The following is a 20,728-nucleotide window of genomic DNA, read 5'->3' on the forward strand; positions in this document are numbered from 1 at the left end:
TATTTAAAAGCATGCACAATCAAAGTACTATGCAATTTTTAAGACAATAAATAACAGTAAAATTGTGTGTGTGTGTGTGATTTTTGTTAATCTTGTTCTTTTTGTGTACATATTTTTTGAGGGCTCCTCAAAACAAACTGAGCAGTAGCTCATGGGGGCAGCCCTTTTTCTTGGTAGCCACTGGCATTGTCCCCATACCCATGATCTGTGTTCTTCTAGAAGGAAAATGAGGACTGTGTTAAAAGAGTGGAACAAAATGCAGGAGGTTTGGAACTCTGGAATGAGAAGCCACTCAACAGATGTTGGAGGAGGTTGGGCCACGAGATGCTGCTTGAGATGGCTGCCCAGAGCCTACACACAGCACACAGAGGTGAAACTCAGATTTGTACTTTTTTCCCCAATGATCCTATAAAGTCACCAATTTTATTAATAGAATCAGGCAGGAAGATAGAAAGCCAGAGGGCCAGTTCTGGAGTTGGAATTTGGCTCCCTATGAAAGCGCTATCCCAGACAGTGCGAATGGTGTCTTCACAGCAACTGACTGACATGTGGGGCTCTAGAGTACCACCAGACCTTAGTTCTGGACTACCTGTGGGCTAGCCAGTGACTTTTCCTTCCCCTTCTAGGCTCTCCCCTGAATAACGGGGGTTGGAAACCTGGGAACTACATTTCAAGCTGAATTCCACCAGTGAGAAGCACTCCTGGGAGATTTGAAAGTTTAGAAATTGTATTATTCATTGAGAAATTCGTATCACTTATTTCTGCTCTGACAGAAGTAGATGGGGGCTCCTGTTGTGGCCCTTAGCACCAATATACCCAGTGTGGCGGTGCTCCCTAAAGCTCACCCATCACTCAGTGCTCCATGCTGTGCTGGCCACCAACAGAGGCTCCTGGGGCTCCTCCAGGATCCCACTTCTGAGAGCTGGCAGGAACCCTGGGGCCCTGATGGCATTCTCAGACCTTCCGTCTGCCCTTCTTACAAATAAATAAGGGTGTAAGTTCTGCTGGAAATGCCTGCTCTGGTTTCTGTCCTGACCAAACAATGACCAGTTCAACTTTTGAGGTTAGGAGACTACAAACTAGCCAGAACATCTTTATCTGAACAACAACCAGAAAAATGTATTTCATCCTTCACTCCTGAGGTGATGACCACCCTCACTTCCATACTAATTGATCCCTTGCTTTTCTTTATAGTTCTGTGTATCACATTCACACAATAATACTCAAACAAAACTACCACCTAGTCTTGAGATCACAGGACAAGCACACAGCAGCCATGCAGGGAGAGCAGCAGTGCCCACACTGGGCAGAGGCTCCCAGAGGAGGTGAGCAGAGCAGGCTTGGGTCGTGGTCTGACTTCCGCTTCTCCGGGAGGTGACAAGGCCCTTTCTGGGGGAACTTGCAGGCAAAATCATGAGTGAGTTTGGTGTCAACCAGGTGCTGGACGTGCCGCAGAAGCCTGGTCAGTGAGAGTGGGCTGCTCTGTCTCTTCGATTTCTGAGCCCGCCGTGGTCTACTTCCTGCTCTTGGGAGAAAAGCGGAAAACCTCTGTGAGTGATATGTGTGTCCTCAGCAGAGCCTAAGAGGAGAGACCCTTATTACACATGGTCAAGACAAGTACTGATGAGAATCTGGGCCAGTTCTCCTGAGCATTCTGTCCTCAAGTAAAGAAGGTGACCTGATGGAAATGGGGGTCTTGCTGATGACAGTTCATGTGGTTCAGCTGCCCTCCCCATCAGCGGCAGAGCTGTCACTCTGGGGTCACCTTTCACCCTCCTCCAGGAAGTCCCGCCTCATCACTCATCTCTCTTGCTTCCTGTCTCTTAAAGTCTTCTTTTGAATTTCCTTTTTTGTTCTGGTGGAACACATCCTTCTTGAGTAAAAATGCTGGGAGGTAAATGTTTTGAGGCCTAGCATGTCTAGAAATGACTTTATTACTCATACTTGATTGAAGTTTTAGCTAATTATAGAATTCTACATCAGATAAAAATGTTTCTTTCAGAATCATAAAGGCAGTGATCCCTTATCTTGTTCTCAGTATTGTAGCTGAGGAGTCCAGGTCACTCTGGTATGCCTTTGTCAGTGACCTCCTTATTTCCTTCTTTTTGTTCCCTATGTTCTCAAATTTCACAACAAGGTGCCTTGGATCTCTTTTCATGTAGTGTTTTCATTCTGGTTACTCATAACTGTCAGGTCTGGATGTTTTCTTGAGTTACTTTTTGTAGACTTCATTTTGCTTCTCTAGCCTTTCTGTTATTCAGAGGTGAAGCTGCTGGAGCATATATCTCAGGGGTAGAGCCTTTGACTACAGAGGTCAAGCTACTAGAATGACCTGTAATTTCTTATCCTTTCTATTATTCATCTTCTCTTTTTGTGCTGCTAATTGAGAGGTTTCTTCAGTTTTCTCTCCCAACCTATTACCAAGATTTTTCATTTCTTCCAAATGGTTTAATTTCCAAGAGCTCTTTTTTTTTTTTTTTTTAGCTCTGATATGTTTAACTAAAGCCCATAATTCATTCATATGTCCATAATTTGTCTCTAATTCCCTTTTCCTATTCAGGGACATCACATGTCTCCTTTTGGTTATGAGTTTCTCAGACTTCCCTTGTTTGTGATTACTTTGACAGTTTTGAGGACTATTGGTGGGTATTTTGTAGAATGTCTTACACTTGGATTTGTCTGATGCTATCCTCATGGTTAGACTGGTGCTCTGTGTTTTGGAGAGGAAGATCCCAGAAGTAAAATGCCATTCTCATCATTTCATATCAAGGGTACATACTATCAACATGTCTTATCACTGTTATGTTAAACATGGTCACCTGACTGAGGTTTTGTTTGTCAGATTCTCTATTCCCCAGGGCTTTCTGGGGAATCCACATTCCATACTGAACTCTTTAGAAGGAAGCCACAATGCCTACCCCACACTTAAAAAGTAAGTGAGTTATGCTTCACCTCCATAGGAAGGATGTATCTATATAAATTATTTGGAATTCAGTACAGATTTGTCTGTTCTTCCCTACTTTTTTGTTGTTAAATCATCTATTTGTATTACTATGAAACTCATGGATATTTATTTTTATACTTTGAGTTACAACCTAGAACTAGGTTACTTTTATTTGGTTGTTCAAATTTTCCAGCGATGGCTACTGGGAGCTCCTTCAGTTGGCTCCTGTGGCACGCCCCCTTGTTTGTGGATGTGCTTCAGAAGCACTTCCTTTCTTGCCTACAGCCTGCTCTAAGCTCATCTTGGATACTCCCAGCCCCTGCCCTAGAATCAGCCGTTGCTCTAAGGACCCCTGGTTTCCTTTATTTGAGAATGGCATTAGAAACAAGACCTAGGCTCTGGGTGTGCTCCTCCTAGGATGCCATCACTTCTAGGCCAGCTCGGCTGAGGGCACAAGACATAGTTTGTGTGCTGAATTGTTTTAAATGGTGGTTCTTGTTTCAAGGCACGGAGAAGGCGATGGCGCCCCACTCCAGTACTCTTGCCTGGAAAATCCTATGGACGGAGGAGCCTGCTAGGCTGCAGTCCATGGGGTCGCTAAGAATCAGACACGACTGAGCGACTTCACTTTCACTTTTCACTTTCATGTATTGGAGAAGGAAATGGCAACCCACTCCAGTGTTCTTGCCTGGAGAATCCCAGGGACGGGAGAGCCTGGTGGGTTGCTGTCTATGGGGTCGAACAGAGTCAGACACAACTGAAGCGACTTAGCAGCTTGTTTCAAGGATGCAATATTTTTTCATATCCTCTGAAGCCTGCAAAGATTTATTTATTTTTCTGTTGGAATTTCCTTCTCTATGTAGCCTGTTTTTCTGTTTGATCTAAGTTTTCTTTGCCATGTGACCTTGGACTATTCGGTCAGATTCAAGGTAGGCTGAACAGTCCTGGGCACACAGTGGCACTTATTTTGATGCCGAGATTCACCGCTGGTCAATGTAGTAGGGGACATGTGGGCAGATGGAGGGTCAGGCCTTTCCTTTAGGCTTCAGGGTTGGTCAGACTTGCACAAAAGTTTTCTAGTCCCTTGCCTTTGAGCAAGGGTCCAGCAACTGGTACTCTGGGAAACACCTGAGGAGGAGGGCTGAGGATCACTGCATTCAGTCATGGGGCCATGGGTTCCCCATTCTCATACAGCTCCCATACTTTCAGCTATGCCCCCAGGGCAGACACCCTGTTTCTTATCACTGGAGAGTAAAATCCAGACTTCTGCCTTTCCCAACTGTTTTCTACCCTTTCTCCCTCCAAGTCCTCATATGAGACTGACTGACCAGCACAGGGGTGGGAGCCCTGAAGGGCAAGCTATCACAGTCCTCCTACGGGGGGCTTTCAAACTTGATTTGAGACAGAGGGCCATCCCCCTTGGGTGGTGGGAGAGCAGAAGGTGACATGGGAAGAAGGAAGCGGACACAGAGGAATGCGATGGGACAGAAAGCCTTCCTCTGGCTGCCAAGGCCTCACCCTGGCTCTCAAGCCTGCAGTACTGAGACCAGCTTTACCCCTGCAATCCCTCAGGTGCTATAGTGCAGGAAACTCCCCGCATTGTTCCCACTGGTTTAAATGCAGTGTGGCTTTCTATATCACAACCGAGACAGTACTGACTTGAACCCTCTGGCACATCTCTGGTCCTGGTAAGGGCTGGGGAGAAGACAGAGGAGGGCTGAAGGGAGGAGAGGGAGAGCAGGCCCTGTGGGGAGAGGCTGAAAGCCCACTCCACATGGAACCGAGGCTCAGATAAGCTAATCTCTTGCCCAAAGGACCATAACTGAAGTGGAGAGCCTGACCGGAACCCAGGCGAAGAGGCCCACGTGGGATGGGGACGTGGGCAGTGTCTGCAGCATCCAGGGCAGGGAAGGGCAGCCAGAAACAGATTCTAAAGGGCCTCTTCATGAGCAGGCCAAGGGCAGGAGTCCCCAGTCAAAAACCAAGCCAGGTTTCCTCTCTGACTACTCCTCTCTCACCCCTACAGCCTATCTCCAAGACCCAACAATTCCACCTCTTAAAAAGTTTTTTTTCCTTCACATTAAGTTTGCTTTGTATAATTTACACACATTAAGTCATCTTTTCTGAGGTGCACAGTTCTGAGTTTTGATACATATACAGTCATACACCTGTGTGCTAAGTCGCTTCAGTCATGTCCGACTCTGTGCAACCCCATGGATGGTAGCCCATGAGGCTCCTCTGTCCGTGGGATTCTCCAGGCAAGACTACTGAGTGGGTTGCCATTCCCTTCTCCAGGGGATCTTCTTGACCAGGGATTGAACCCATGTCATAGTCATGAGGGCCACCATAATTAAGATACAAATAGAGTACACCCAACAGAAATACCCCAAAAGAAAGCTGTCAGAGAATTGATGCTTTTGAACTTGGTGTTGAAGAAGACTCTTGAGAGTCCCGTAGATTGCAAGATCAAACCAGTCCATCCTAAAGGAAATCAGTCCTGAATATTCATGGGAAGGACTGATGCTGAGGCTGAAGCTCCAATACTTTGGCCACCTGATGCAAAGAACTGACTCACTGGAAAAGACCCTGATGCTAGGAAAGATTGAGTGCAGGAGGAGGAGATGACAGAGGATGAGATGGTTGGATGGCATCACTGACTCGATGGACATGAGTTTTAGCAGGCTCTGGGAGTTGGTGATGGACAGCACCTGGCGTGCTGCAGTCCATGGGGTTGCAAAGAGTTAGACATGACTGAGCGACTGAACTGAGGTGAACTGATCATCCCAAAAAATTCACTTGCGGCTCCTGGTAATTATCTCCCCCCACCCTCTACCTTGACCTCTGGCAACCACTAATATGACTTTGCTTTTCCCAGGTCATATATATGGAATCATATGTGGTCTTATGTTTGGTTTCTTTCACTTACTGTTTTTAGTACTTTATCTTGCTGTGCACTTGCCATCAGGCCAGCTGTCAGGCAATATCCTACTGCACGGATATACCACAGTTCCTTTCCATTCACTGAATTATGGACACATGGGTTGTTCCTAGTTTTTGACTGTTTTGAATAAAGCTGCTATGAACATTTTTTATGTGAACATGCTTTTATTTCTCTTGGGTATATATCCAGTGATGGGATTGCTGGGCGATACGACAGGTATATGTTTAATGTTATCAGAAACTATCAAATTGTTTTCCAAAGTGGATAAACCAGTTTGCTTTTCCACCAGCAATGTATGAGAGTTCCACATCATTGCCAACACTCGCTATTGTCTTTTCTAATACAGCCATCCTATTGGGGTGTGTAGCGGGGTGTGTACTGATAGTGGGTTGTAAATTAATTTGCATTTTCTTAAAGTTTTGAAACAGTTTTAAAATCAGTTCCTTCCTCTTGACACCTGCTGCCTCAGCCCCAGGCCAGCTGTCATCTTCTCTTACAAGGGCTGTAGCAATAGCTCTTTAATTGGTCTCGTGATCTTAAGTCCCTCATCCCTGAAACTTCATGTGCCTTCATGATCTTTCAAAACAAACATCCCATCAGATTGCTCACTTCCTTTCTTAATCCTCCACAACAGCTGCCCATTACCTCCATAGCCAGGTCTCCACCCTGTGATGCCCCAAGGCCCAGTAGGTAAGGGGCGAGTGAGGTTGCAGGCAGGTGTGGGTAATAGAGAGTTAAGACTGTGGTGAACTAGGGGGTCTCACCTAATGGGGCAGCTGCCACTCAGTCCCAGCTGAAACTATGGGAATATGAGCCTCACGTTGCCAGAGCTTTGACTCTGGCAGACAGTGAAACCAACAGTTCGAGAGTTTTCAAGGTGAAAGCTCCCAATTTTTAAATGTTGGCAACTAAAAAACATAGAAACACAGGAAAACTCTCAGGGTTAAACAAGGCATTCTGTGAGCTGAAGCCAGCCTATGGGCCTCCAGTCACCAGTGCCAGTCCACCCACCTCAAAGCCCTCAAAACTTTCCAGTATCCCTTCTCCATCTCCAACAAGAATAGGTGATGTGTGGTTCCCTGAACACAGCGTGCAGGTCTTCACTTCAGAACCACTGGGTCTGAATGCTCTGTATGCCTAAAGCACTGGCCCAGCACATTCCTGCTGGCTTTCCATCCTCAGCTGGGGCTTCCTCTTGTCCAGGAGGCCTTCCTCAACTGCTTTTCCCCACCTGGCAGGCTAGATCAGCTGTCAGTCATGCCCATATGTTCCCCTCTCCCCCATCCCTACAGTTCTCAACACACTTGTGGCAGGATCTTCTCACTTGTAAGCCTCCACTGGAATTCTGTACACTCTTCCAAGCATAGACCAGCTCCCTGATCCCTATCCTGTCACTTCAGCGGTGTCCATAAATGTTCACGGTACGTCATAAGCCAGAAAACAGAATCCTTTCAGAAAGCTCTACATGAAATTCTCTCCTCTGATGGGGTGAATATGTGTACAATGATTTTTGGAACTCACTTTGCATGGGGTGATTGCTGCAAAGTCAGGACTGCAGTGTATCTGAGAATGGGTGCTCCTTCCTAATCTGAGAGGCACCTAGGAATGCTTCTTTGTAAACCGCCAGACCTCATTAGTTTCCCATAATCCTTGATGGTGGCAATTTTTGCTCCCTATTTTCTGTTGTGCATCCGGAGCAGGTAGCAGTATGGTTGGGTGTGGGCAGAAGGCTATCAGGTGGGCCCTTATCAGTGCAGGCAACACTCAGCAACTACACTTTCAAACAAGGATGGGCCATACTTAGTTTTAGAAAACTCGCTCTGGTAGCCACGATCAGCGTGGCCTAAGGGGAACTCTGTACCTGGATCCCTTCCTCTACACTACCCCTCTTCTGAGGTCCTGGTACCCCCAGCCTGGCCCTGGGTCACAGGCTTGCCAGCCTCCGTGCCACCTGCTCTGTGCCCCTTAGCTTCCCCATTTGCAGAGTCCTGCTCCTTCCCTCCAGTTTGGCCCTTACCCTGGCCACCCTATGAGGACTGGTCCTCCTTTACAGTTCACAAGTTTCCCCATCCCCAAAGTCCCCTCACCCCATCCACTGACCTCTGAGATTTTCCCCAATGGGTCCAGCCTTCGTGCCTCACTTCTAGCTTTGCCAATAGAAACACTGGTCTGACAACAACTCTCCCATCATTTCACACCTTCAGACCTGCTGGAACCAGATCCAGAGGCTAGCTGGGGGAGACACCTCTGAAGAAGGTCACTGCCAACAAATCACAGGTCCTAGGGGCCCTCAGCATTGCACTCCCTTCCCTCCATTTATGACTCTGCCATTCTCCTCTGAGAAGACCCAGGAATGAATGCTCCTTTGTAAAACCACAGCTCTGACAGCCAGACCTCCTGAGTTTCCCATAATCCTTGATGGTGGCAATTTTTGTTCAAGTGGCTTGAACTCTGCTCCAGGCTCACCAGCCAGTCTTCTCCCCTCTGTCACTGACCTGCCGGGGCCCGGGGCCTACACATGGCCATCTCCTCCCATGTCCCTCCTCGGCTTCTGGCTGCTGCTGCTGCTGCTGCTAAGTCGCTTCAGTCGTGTCCGACTCTGTGCGACCCCACAGACGGCAGCCCACCAGGCTCCCCCGTCCCTGGGATTCTCCAGGCAAGAACACTGGAGTGGGTTGCCATTTCCTTCTCCAATGCATGAAAGTGAAAAGTGAAAGTCAAGTCGCTCAGTCGAGTCCGACTCTTCGCGACCCCATGGACTGCAGCCTTCCAGGCTCCTCCGTCCACGGGATTTTCCAGGCAAGGGTGATGGAGTGGGTTGCCATTGCTTCTGGCAGCAACCCTCAAACTCCTTCACAGTGAGCAAAGGAATCCAAGGTCCATTCCCCTCGTCTCCACGTCCTCGCCGCCTCCGCCTCCCAGTCCTGGACGCCAAGGCCCCGGCTTCCCCTCGCCCTGGCCCTCCCCTCATGGACCTTCTCCGCCTTCCTCCAAGCCGACTCGCCGCTGTCAGTCTGCACCTGCAAGCCCAGAGGCCCGGCTTTCGGTCCCGTCAGTACCCCTTTCCATCGCTTCCCAGCGCGGTGCTCGGCTGCCGCACCGCGGGCACCGGTAAAGCTCAGTCGGCGCGCCGAGCCCGACCTGCGTCATAAGGAAGCGGAGCGATCAGCAGCGCGACCGCCAAGCGCCGCTCGCCGAAGACCTGGTCAACCAGCGCGGGGCTCGGCCCGCCTCCCCTCCGGAGCCGCCCGGCAGTAGCCCCAGCCCCGCGCGCGCACGATTGGCCGCGCCCGCCCAGCTCTCCGCGCGCTGATTGGCCGGCGCGCGGGTCGGTCAGACCGGGCGCCGCGGCGGCGGCTGCAGCGGAGGAGAAGCAATCCAGACCGGAAGGGTCCTAGGCGCCCCGGCGCCCCTCACACCCTTTGCGGCGGCGGCGACGGCGGCGGCGGGGCGGAGCGGAGCAGAGCGGGGCGGGGCGGCCAGGCGAGCCCGGGGCAGCGGAGCCGCGAGCAGCTAGCGCGCTGCGCCGCCAGTCCGCCCGCCTGCCCTCTCCCTCTGGCGCGGCGGCGGGGAGGCGAGGTGAGCCCGGCCGGCGGGTTAGGCCCAGCGGGGACTCTGGGACCGAGCCTCGCCGGGGAGGGGCGGCGGGAAGGCCGCGAGGCCAGGCTCCGCGGGGACAGGGGGGTGCGGAGCGGGAAGACCGGGTTCTGTGGGGTCTGCGGGGTGCTGGCGACCCCGGCCGCAGCCCCTCTTCCTCCAGGCTGCCGCAGTCACCCCCTTACGCCCGGCTGTCCGCGCCCCAGAGCTGCGGGCTCGCTCCCTGCTCTGGCCCCGGCAGACCTGCTGTAGGGTCTGTGGGCGCCCCCTCCCCCGCCCCGATTGTTTGGCACCCAGCTGCATACCTCCTCCCGGATGCTCAGAGCCTGGGATCTGATTCCTGCGACCTTGGCGAAGGCACTGATCCTTGCTGTTCCTCTGTTTTCCCCTCGGCAAAGTGGGGGAAATGTCTACCCTTTTGGACAGGATTGTTGTCAAGCTCTATGAATGTGTGTGAAAGCCCCTGGGCGGGAGCCCGCCCGGTGCACACTTGTGGAAAATTGAGCGGGATACTGCTCCTTGCTGGTTTGAGTGTAGCAGAGTCCGCCGAGTCCCCCATCCTCATGCTCCCCAAGTGCCTTGTCATTGCATACTCAGTGCCCAGCAGTGCCTGAGCGGGCCCTGACCAGCTCACTCCCAAGAAGTCCCCCAACCCGGAGCAGTGGTCTCCTAACCTACCCATCTTACTGGCCTTGAACATTCAGCCCTGTTTACCTCAGGACCTTTGCACTTGTATCCAGTGATTGGAGTTGCCTCCCGGATCTTTGCACCGCTGACTCCTTCTGGTCCTTCTCCTCACATGTTTCAATTTACAGAATCCTTTCCTTGACCACTCTTTCTCCTCCTCTAGTCATTCTGTCTCATTACATTAATTTTCTTCCCAGTATCTGGTTTGAAATTATTCTGTTGATTTGCCTGTTTATTTTCTGTCTCTCCCATTAGGATTATAGCTTTCTGAAAACAGGTAGTTGTCTGATTTGTCCACTGCTTTATCCCCAGTGCTTAGAAAGCACACAGTAAGTATTCAGTAATATCAGTTAAGTGAGTAAATGAGTGATTGAATGACCCTGCCAGCCTGTTGCCTCTGCTTTCTCTGTTTAGTGACTTCTGACTAACTTGTGAAACTTACATGCAGATGATAGGTTGCTTTAGTTTTGTGAAACATTTTAATGTCCTTGACCCTTTTATTTGGTAACTATCAGAACAAGCTGTAATATAAAATATGACATTTTTATAATGTATTAGCTCTGACTTCCTTCCTCGCATTCAGGACACATTGACTGAATTCTACATTATCCAGGTCAGCTTTCTGCTCGGCCCTGGGGACACAAAGGCAGTAGCAACAGGGTCCCTTCCTCCATAGAGCCCAAGAGCCCAGTAGAGAAAGGAGACATGCAGACAGTGCTCGGACAGCTTGCTGTAGAGCAGGGGCTGTGCTGTGGAAACTTGGAGGAGGCGGCGGTGCTTGAATGGTGATGAGAAACTTGTCAGGTCTAGGGGAAGACAAGAAGTGGGGAAGGGCAGGGTGAAGGAGGAACTTCAGCCCAATCAGTTGAGTTCACTCGCTCAATCATGTCACTGTTTGGGACCCCATGGACTGTAGCACACCAGGCTTCCTTGTCCATCACCAACTCCCAGGGCTTGCTTGAACTCATGTTCATCAAGTCGGTGATGCCATCCAACCATCTGGTCCTCTGTCATCCCCTTCTCCAATATTCAGCCCAATGTTGGGGTCAAAATCAGCCTGTGGGGCCAGGTGTGAGAGATTAAGAGTAGTGGAGACCCTGGAGAACCAGACACCACTTAGCCAGCAATTTTTAGAAAGAAGCCAGAACTTGAGATTTGTATCTGCACTCTGTTCATGTTCAATTGTTGGCAGTAGCTTATTTTAAAATGTTTTCAGTGCTGTGAGCCAAGCAAAATGCAGACCTCATTCAGTTTTATTTCAGGATTGTCGGACTCCGGACTTCAAGGCAGGTTGTTTAGGAGGGAAGAGTTGCAGTGGGTAGCAGAAGGGTAGCCCACGACTAGGGCAGCTAGGCCCTGTTTGTCCAGGAACTCTCTTTTGTCACTGGAGCCCTGCGATAGCAGCTAGGAGGCCTGCTAGCCTCCACTTAGTACACAGGAGGAAACAGAGGCTCCCAGAGTTTCGGCAGTCTGTTTTGTAGCAAGCAGCTGGAAAGTGAAATTTGAACCCAGGTCTCCCGCAGATCAGCATTCTTTCCTGAGTCCCTTAGCTCTGAGTATTCTCTTTGGCTCTTAGTTTGTTCTGGAAGGATAAAATCCAATCTAGATATCGTTTCCCTTCATTTATCCCTTTTTTTCCCCTTCAAAAGGATCCTACAGGGTTAAAAACAATCCTATTTTGGCATAGTTTGTCGCTGAAGAGCGTTCTTTTCCTGAGTTTCTTGAGGAGAATCCACTCCTGAGAACTTAACTTTTCAGGATGCCACTTTAAATAATTTGTTGACAGATTAAAATGTGTTTATTTGGCCTTCCTAAATAAATGTTAGAAGGTACACCTCAATTTGTCTATTTAAAATAAAATGTCTTAATTTTCTGGGTAGAGAAAAGTGCCATATGAAGCAATTAATAGTGAGCAAACCAATTTATTTCATGATACATGAGGTAAAACAAAACCACATTTTTTCCTTAACATTGTTGATTTGGCAGTAGGAGGGCATGGCAGCTCCCTCCAGTATTCTTGCCTGAAGAATCTCACGGGCAGAGGAGCCTGGCAGGCTTCAGTCCATAGGATCGCAAAGAGTCGGACACGACCGAAGTGACTAACACACATGCCTGCACAGCTGTCTCTGATCTAGTGATACTTGGTTAAGAAGGTGACATTTTTACATGATTTTCCTTAAGAATTACTAAATTTGTATTTGCCCCTTTGTGATTGTATGGACTGGTTACAACAACAGTCTTCGTTGTAACTGTTTATTACGAGATTTCAAACATGGAGGAAAGTAAACAGAGTGGTATCTAGCTTCAACAATCACTAACTGCTGGCCAACCTGCTTCACCCCTGCCCTCGTGCCTACAGCCCTCACACACCCTCCAACACACACTGTGCTATTGTTTTCCAGCAAATCCTAACTATCATGTCATTTCACCCATAACTTTTTCAGTTTACGTCTGAAAATTTTTAAAAAATAAGAATTCTTTCAAACTTGGAAAAGCAGTAATTAGTCATTCTGTGATATCAAATAGCCAGCCAGCACTCAGATTTCCAGGTGTCTCATAAATTTTATAGTTCCTTTAATAGCTTCTTCCTTGGAATACAGATCCAGATAAGGACCATATATTGTGATTGGTAGATAATGTCTTTTAAAAGTCTTTTAATCTGTAGATCCCTCTTTATTTCTGTTTTTCTTTTCCTTGTAGTTTATTTGTTGAAGCGATAGTATTTCTGTTATTGGGATCTTACTGATTGTACCTCTGCAGTGTAGTTTCTTGTGTTTCTCTGTATTCCTTGGAAGTTTGTAGTTGGATTTAGACAAGGTTTGGTTGGATCCATGGAGCCTTCTTAGGTGGGATGTGCGCTTCCTCTAGAGGCAAGTAGTTTTGATTGGCTCACACTATGATGTTAGCTACTGTTGATACTCAGTACCTGGACCCTTTGATTCATTAAAAGGCCATATTATTTGGGGGGACAAGTTTGTGTATCTTTTGCACAGCAAGAATTCATTTTTTATAAAGTACTGTGGGTCTTTTCAGGTTTTATATTGGCCTTTGGATTGCCAGTTAAACATTTTTAACTGGTGCCTCAAATCCTCTTTGGAAAATGTTGGGGTGTAAATTAACAGATATAAAAATAATCAGCAATAGTAGTCTCAATTTTAGCATAGGAATTCTTAGAGCTAAGGAAATTTACTAGACACTTGAAAGTGGAATTCAGCAAATTTGATTTTCTTTAAAGAAAACTAATTTCTTTAAAGAAAATTAATTTCATTCGGTTTTGGGGTTCATTTTTTTGGTTTTGGATTTTATAAAATATTCTACTCCCTCTTTCTCCTAGCTAATTTTACCTAAGAACCTTTCTTAAGCAAAGACTACATACTCTAAAACATTTCAGGAGTAATAAAAATAGATTCTAAGGATGTATGAATTACAAATGAGGTGGATTTTTTTCCCCTCCCTTGTGGCTCAGACTGTAAAGAATCTGCCTACAGTGCAGGAGATCCCGGTTCAGTCCCTTGGTCAAGAAGAACCCCCGGAGAAGGGAATGGCAACCCACTCCAGTATTCCTGCCTGGAAAATCCCAAGGACACAGGAACCTGGAAACAACTGAGCAACTAACACTTTCACTTTTTCAAAAGCGAGGTGTTAATGTTAACTCTCTTTATGTTAAATAAATTCTGGCCTGTTTTAAGGTTGTTATTTAAAGTATTTCCATACTTGAAATATTTGGCATTAGGAGAATGAACAGTGTGAAAACCACCTGTTAGTCTGTCTTTCCATAGGCCAGCATATGAAAAACCTGGGGATTTGGTTTAAAAACATAATTTTATTTAGAACAGTTTGTTTAAAAAGCATAGCTCTGCTCCCTACAATGATTCTGAGAGAAAGAATAATAATGATTGGCTTTAAAACAACTCCTTTTCCTTAAAATATATATACTTATACATACACATATATTTCTACAGAATTGTAAATAATTTAATTTGTTACACTATTTGAATATTGTGTATCTAAATTGATGCTGCTACTAGTTTGATTTCAGAATATCTAGGCTTAAGGATGCAAACCAGGTAGTGAATCCCCTAGGTCTGATTCTGGAATCAAATCTGTTTTTCTAACTCTTAACTCTCAGAAACATAGCTACTATTATATGTTGTAAAGTGGATGCCGTCTACAAATCTCATGACATACCGTCTACCTGTCATGCCCTAGAATGGAAAGTAAATTCTGTGCGTTGCTTCCTGTCGTGTCTTTCATGGGGGTGCTCACCAGCATTAACTGTGTCATCAGGCTTTGCACTCACCAGGGTTGAGTCCACATTTTCAGAATGCAGATATTTGTTTGGAACAAGCAGAATGGGTGTGGTAAGAGCTGTTCTAAGGTCGGCTAAGGCGGATCCACTGTGCTAGCTGTCCTCAGAGGTTGATTCTGCAGTTATCCCCCTTCTACAGATGAGGATAAGTGCTTGCCCAAGTTCACTCACCCACATACGTGGCAGACCCACTGCCGTCTGACTGCAGAGCTGCCGTGCACTTACGGTCCCGTTTAGTTTTCCTTTAACAAGTATTTGCTGGGCACCCACTGTGTAGTTAGTAGAGGGCTAAGAAATAGAGGAGCTCACAGAGTAGAAGTGGAGATAGACTTGCAAGGCACACGAATGCAGATGGTGATGCTCAGAAAAGGGGGCGTGCCTGGCACGGCTGGAAAGGAAGGCCTGCTGAGGAAGACTTGCAGAAAAGCTTGCCCTGGACTTGGAAGGAGGAACGTTGGCCAGGAACACAGAAGGGGGAGGGAAGTCATTTCAGGCAGATAGGACAACTCAGGCAAAGGAACCTGAAGGTGTGCAGGAGCTGGAGCCTGCTGCTCCCGGGGGGGCTTGATAATGCCTGAGAGTGAGCCAGAGGCCCTACAGGACTCCTCTGCTGCGCTCGGGATTCGAAGTTTACCCTTAACACAATCGGTCGCTACTGAAGGAACTCAAACATAAGAGTAGTATAATCACAAATCCTTTTCAACAAGTCTCTTTAATTCTTGTTTTGAAATAATTACAAATCCTAAGAAGTTGCACAAATAGTAGAGAGGCCCTGTGCCCCCTTCACCTGGTTGCCCCCAATGGTTGTGTATTTATATCGCTATAGTGCAATACCAGAACCAGGCAGTTAGTATCGGTACAGCGTTTGTATAGTTCTCTGTCATTTTATCACATATGGAGGTTCATATAACCACCGTCATTGTCATCAAGATACAGATCTATTTCATCATCCCTAAGATCCTGCCCTGTACTACCCCTTTATAACCACATTGCCCCCCCTTCTCCCCCACCATCCATCATCCCTGGCGACCACGAATCTGTTCTATATCTCTGTAATTTTTCATTTTAGGGATGTTGTATACATGGATTATGGGCCTTTTGAAATTGGCTTTTGTCACTAAAATTTCATAATGCCCTATGACCTACCCAAATTGTTGTTGAATATCAGTAATTCAATCATTTTGAGTGCCAGGTGGTAGTCGGTTGTATGGATGGATGTACAGCAATTTGTTTAACCATTCACCCACTGAAAGACATCTGGATTTCTTCCAGTTTTGAACTATTACAGATACAGCTTCTTGAGCATTCGTGTAAAGGTTTTCATGTGCACAGATATTTCTAAGATGGTGTGTATACCATAGATCTGAGGTGTCAGGAATGGAGGCTGGAGAGCACTTTGGCTGTTGGTGTGTCTCGGGCACAGTGAGGCCTTTACTCACAACGGGACGTGGGGAGACTGATGACTGCAAGGGGCCAGTGGGGGGAGTTCTTGCTAGATCCTTAGGATCCAACTGTGGGTGACATGATAACCAACTACTAGTGGTTATTCTGTGTCATAGTATATGCCATAAGTTAAGAACTGATGTTCAAAAGAGTGGCCCTGAAGTGCTGTGAGGTTTTTGGTTATTCAGGGAGGATTAAGTTGTGCTAAGATCCCTGGAGAAGGGAATGGATGCCCACTCCAGTATTCTTGCCTAGAGAATTCCATGGACAGAGGAGCCTGGTGGGCTACAGTCTTTGGGGTCTCAAAGAGTCAGACACGACTGAGTGACTTAACACACACACACACGAATACTATTTTTAATAAGAATAAAGTAGGAAAAAAGAACAATTTGATTAAAACTTCTGGCAGCAAGCATTGAAACAAAGAAGGTGATTGTGACAGTCTGCTTTTAATCACAGCAGTCAGTTCACTTAAATATTGAATGCCCTGGGTATTCTGAAGCATTAGTGTGATTAAAGGTTTGATTCTGTGGATCACTGCATTATCTTCATCATCAGAACAAACGTGTCTAGGTGGGTTGAAGCCAACAAGATAAGATGTGAAGAAGGTCTGTGTTATTTTGTCCTGGTCCTAACTAGCCCTTTGACAATCACTTTACTTTCTAAATAAAATTAGAGATATTCCAGTAGTATATTGGGAAGAACATGAATATTGTAGTCAAATACACCTCAATTCAAATCCAGGCTATGCTACTCTCCAGCTGAGAATCCGGGCAAGTTACTTCCTGTCTCCAAGTTGTTTGCTCATTTGCAGGGTGAGGATAGTACCTGGATCTCACAAGCTGTTAGGAGAGTGTATATAACTGTGTACTGAGCCTGGCCCACTTGCCTTCCTGTCTCCAGTCTCATCTGCCTCAAATCCATTCTCTGTAAAGGGGTCAGAGTGACCATTCGTCAGCTTTTTATTTAAAAGTGTTTAGTTTTTAAAATGTGAAATATGTGCATAGGTAAAAGAAAAAAAAAAGTTGTGATGTCAGGAATGAAAGTCTCGTTTTCCACTGCTTCTCTGCACTTGCTAGCGTCTTGTCTGTGTCTTTTTCTGTACATTGGGATTTACTGTCTGTACTCTTCTTTGCCTTGTTTTATTTCCTGATATATCTTAAACATCTCTCCATATCAATGCCTAAAGTCCCTGCATTGTTTTTAATGGCTTTATTATGCTTTTATGCCATGATTCTTCAGTCATTCCAAGGGTGCTTTTTAGATTATTTCTAGTGTTTTGCCTGTTACAAGCAGTGCTCTTTGCGTCCTTGTACATGTATATTTGTCAGGTGCATTTATGTAGAATTGTAGTTGCCAGGTCAGGAGTCATGCAGATTTTCCCTTAGATGTTACCTATTTTACTTCCAAATAGTGTTTTACGGATTTATGTAATTCACACTAATTTATGCTCACCAGTATGTGTGAAAGTACCTGCTTTGTCACAACTAGGTTGTTACTTGCATGCAGGTCTTGCCTCCTCCAGGAAGCCTTCCTCTACGTCTGCCTCTCACTCACACATTCCACTTGTTCTCTGCCTCTGCCCACCGCTCTGCTGGACTGCCGCCCTGCAGACAGTGCATGCCCCCAGGACACTTCCTGTGTGGTATGTTAATTATGCGTTGGTGGTTTGGAGGGAAAGGATTGTCTGATTAGTACTCCATGGTTTCCTTGGTGGCTGAGAGAGTAAAGAATCTGCCTGCAGTGCTGGAGACCTGGGTTTGATCCCTGGGACGGGAAAATCCCCTGAGGAAAGGAATGACAACCCACTCCAGGATTCTTGAATGGAGAATTCCATGGACAGAGGAGCCTGGCGGGCTACAGTCCACGGGGTGGCAAAGAGTCGGATGTGACTGAGCGGCTGACACACAGACACTCAAATACACACACATCCCTCATGTTTGGTGCACAGGAGGCTGTCAGGAAATGTTTGTTGGGAGAAGTCAGTAAATAGTAACTAAATAGTAGCTGACATCTCCCCAAGTCGCACATTATATGCTCTCCACTGTTGTTTCCCATTTTAAAATGGTAGAACTGCGTAAAGCTGTGGTGGAAAGCTGTGCTGTGCTGTGCTAAGTCACTTCAGTTGTGTCCGGCGTTTTGTGTCCTGCTCACATGGACTGTAGCCCGCCAGGCTCCTCTGTCTGTGGGATCCTCCAGGCAAGAATACTGGAGTGGGTTGCCGTGCCCTCCTCCAGGGCACCTTCCAACCCAGGCATCAAATCCATCCGTGCCTCTTCCGTCCCCTGCATTGGCAGGCAGGGTCTTTACCACTAGTGCCATCTGGGAAGCCCCAGAAAGCTATAGTTAGAGCTAATTTTTTTATTTAGAAAAGATAATCAGAGATTTAATACTGTATTTACAGTACCTGCGTTGTTTATATTTAGAGTTCTAGAGGTAGGGAAAAAACTTTTAAAGCATTTCTTACTCCAGGCTCTAAACAGATAGGAATGTTCCTCCCGCCCAATGTTTATTCCTAGAGTGGGTAGATTTTATTCCAGTATCCTGGAGGGGATCCTATAGGAGTCTCCAGTCTTGAAGAAATAGAGCTTTTCAGTTAGAGCAATTCATTTGACAAGCATTCACTGAAGCAGCATGGTAGGTGGGGAGGGTGTAGACCTGAGGCAGTTGCCTTTAGTAGAGGCCATGCCGCTTCCTAACCTTGAGGCATCCACTCCCCACACTCGGGTCTGTAAGCGCAGAGTGTATCCTCCTAGGAGCTTTCTCAGTGGACCATTGGTTGGCATTTCGTAATGTTGTATGAGAGGGAAGACAGGCCCTCCCTCCTTTTGAGGAGCTCCTCGCCTGGCAGAGGGAGGCGGAGGCAGACCTGCAGAAGCTGAGTGACAGGGCGGTGTGACGGGCAGTGGATCCCACTGCTGGGAGCCGAGGTGAGGAACCAGCACCTGCTAGTGATGGAGTTAAGTCAGGGACTCCACCTTCCGTGGTTGCCTGAAGAATTCTTACACTTCTCAATTTGTGAATTGTCTTCTGAAACCTGGTTGGTGTCCACTTTGTTTATGACTGTTTCTTTAGTTTGTTGTTGTTTTTAAGTAGCTGAATAGTGTCTGACTCTTTGTGACCCCTTGGACTGTAGTCCGCCAGGCTTCTCTGTCCATGGGATTTTCTAGACAAGAATACTAGTTCAGTTCAGTCGCTCAGTCGTGTCCGACTCTGCGACCCCATGAATCGCAGCACGCCAGGCCTCCCTGTCCATCACCAACTCCCGGAGTTCACTCAGACTCACGTCCATCGAGTCAGTGATGCCATCCAGCCATCTCATCCTCTGTCATCCCCTTCTCCTCCTGCCCTCAATCCGTCCCAGCATCAGAGTCCTTTCCAATGAGTCAACTCTTCGCATGAGGTGGCCAAAGTACTGGAGTTTCAGCTTTAGCATCATTCCTTCTAAGGAAATCCCAGGGTTGATCTCCTTCAGAATGGACTGGTTGGATCTCCGTGCAGTCCAAGAGACTCTTCAAGAGTCTTCTCCAACACCACAGTTCAAACGCAGCAATTCTTTGGCGCTCAGCTTTCTTCACAGTCCAACTCTCACATCCATACATGACCACTGGAAAAACCATAGCCTTGACTAGGCGGACCTTAGTCAGCAAAGTAATGTCTCTGCTTTTGAATATGCTATCTAGGTTGCTCATAACTTTTCTTCCAAGGAGTAAGCGTCTTTTAATTTCATGTCTGCAGTCATCATCTGCAGTGATTTTGGAGCCCAAAAAATAAAGTCTGATGCTGTTTCCCCATCTATTTCCCATGAAGTGATGGGACCAGATGCCATGATCCCCTGGATCAACATTTTCTGAATGTTGAGCTTTAAGCCAACTTTTTCACTCTTCTCTTTCACTTTCATCAAGAGGTTTTTGAGTTCCTCTTCAGTTTCTGCCATAAGGGTGGTGTCATCTGCATATCTGAGGTTGTTGATATTTCTCCCGGCAATCTTGATTCCAGCTTGTGTTTCTTCTAGCCCGACGTTTCTCATGATGTACTCTGCATATAAGTTAAATAAGCAGGGTGACAATATACAGCCTTGACGTACTCCTTTTCCTATTTGGAACCAGTCTGTTGTTCCATGTCCAGTTCTAACTGTTGCTTCCTGACCTGCATACAGATTTCTCAAGAGGCAGGTCAGGTGGTCTGGTATTCCCATCTCTTTCAGAATTTTCCACAGTTTCTTGTGATCCACACAGTCAAAGGCTTTGGCATAGTCAATAAAGCAGAAATAAATGTTTTTCTGGAACTCTCTTGCTTTTTCCATGATCCAGCAGATGTTGGCAATTTGATCTCTGGTTCCTCTGCCTTTTCTAAAACCAGCTTGAACATCAGGAAGTTGATAGTTCACGTATTGCTGAAGCCTGGCTTGGAGAATTTTGAGCATTACTTTACTAGCATGTGAGGTGAGTGCAATTGTGCAGAAGTTTGAGCATTCTTTGGCATTGCCTTTCTTTGGAATTGGAATGAAAACTGAGTGGGTTGCCATTTCCTTCTCCAGGGGATCTTCCCAACCCAGAGATTGAATCTGCATCTCCTGCATTGGCCGGTAGATTCTTTACTGCTGAGCCACCAGGATCACGAGGTCCATTTTGTTGAAATACATCTCAGGAGTTGATTTCATTAATAGTTAATTTACATGCTTTCTTCTTTTGGCTTGGGATTCTTTCTCTTGCTCTCATGAAGCCCAGGCTTGGCAGAGGAGGTGGCTCTAACAGATTCTTTCTTAAGTGACTTTTTTTCCCTGCCTGATAAGGGCAACTTATTT

At 46.8% G+C, this 20,728-nt stretch overlaps 1 protein-coding gene across 4 annotated transcripts in view; it reads left to right on the top strand.

Annotated features, from left to right (window-relative positions):
- The first annotated feature begins 9,431 nt into the window (after positions 1–9,431).
- The window catches only part of MAPK9 (mitogen-activated protein kinase 9), a 68,889-nt gene continuing 57,592 nt past the window's right edge, over positions 9,432–20,728 (top strand). For all 4 annotated transcript variants that reach the window (XM_068980297.1, XM_068980296.1, XM_068980295.1 and 1 more), the window contains exon 1: positions 9,432–9,464. The gene's annotated coding sequence lies outside the window, so the exon portion shown is untranslated. The remainder of the gene's footprint in view (positions 9,465–20,728) is intronic.

Source organism: Capricornis sumatraensis, chromosome 9, assembly GCF_032405125.1.
Source record: "Capricornis sumatraensis isolate serow.1 chromosome 9, serow.2, whole genome shotgun sequence".
Classification (NCBI taxonomy): domain Eukaryota; kingdom Metazoa; phylum Chordata; class Mammalia; order Artiodactyla; family Bovidae; genus Capricornis; species Capricornis sumatraensis.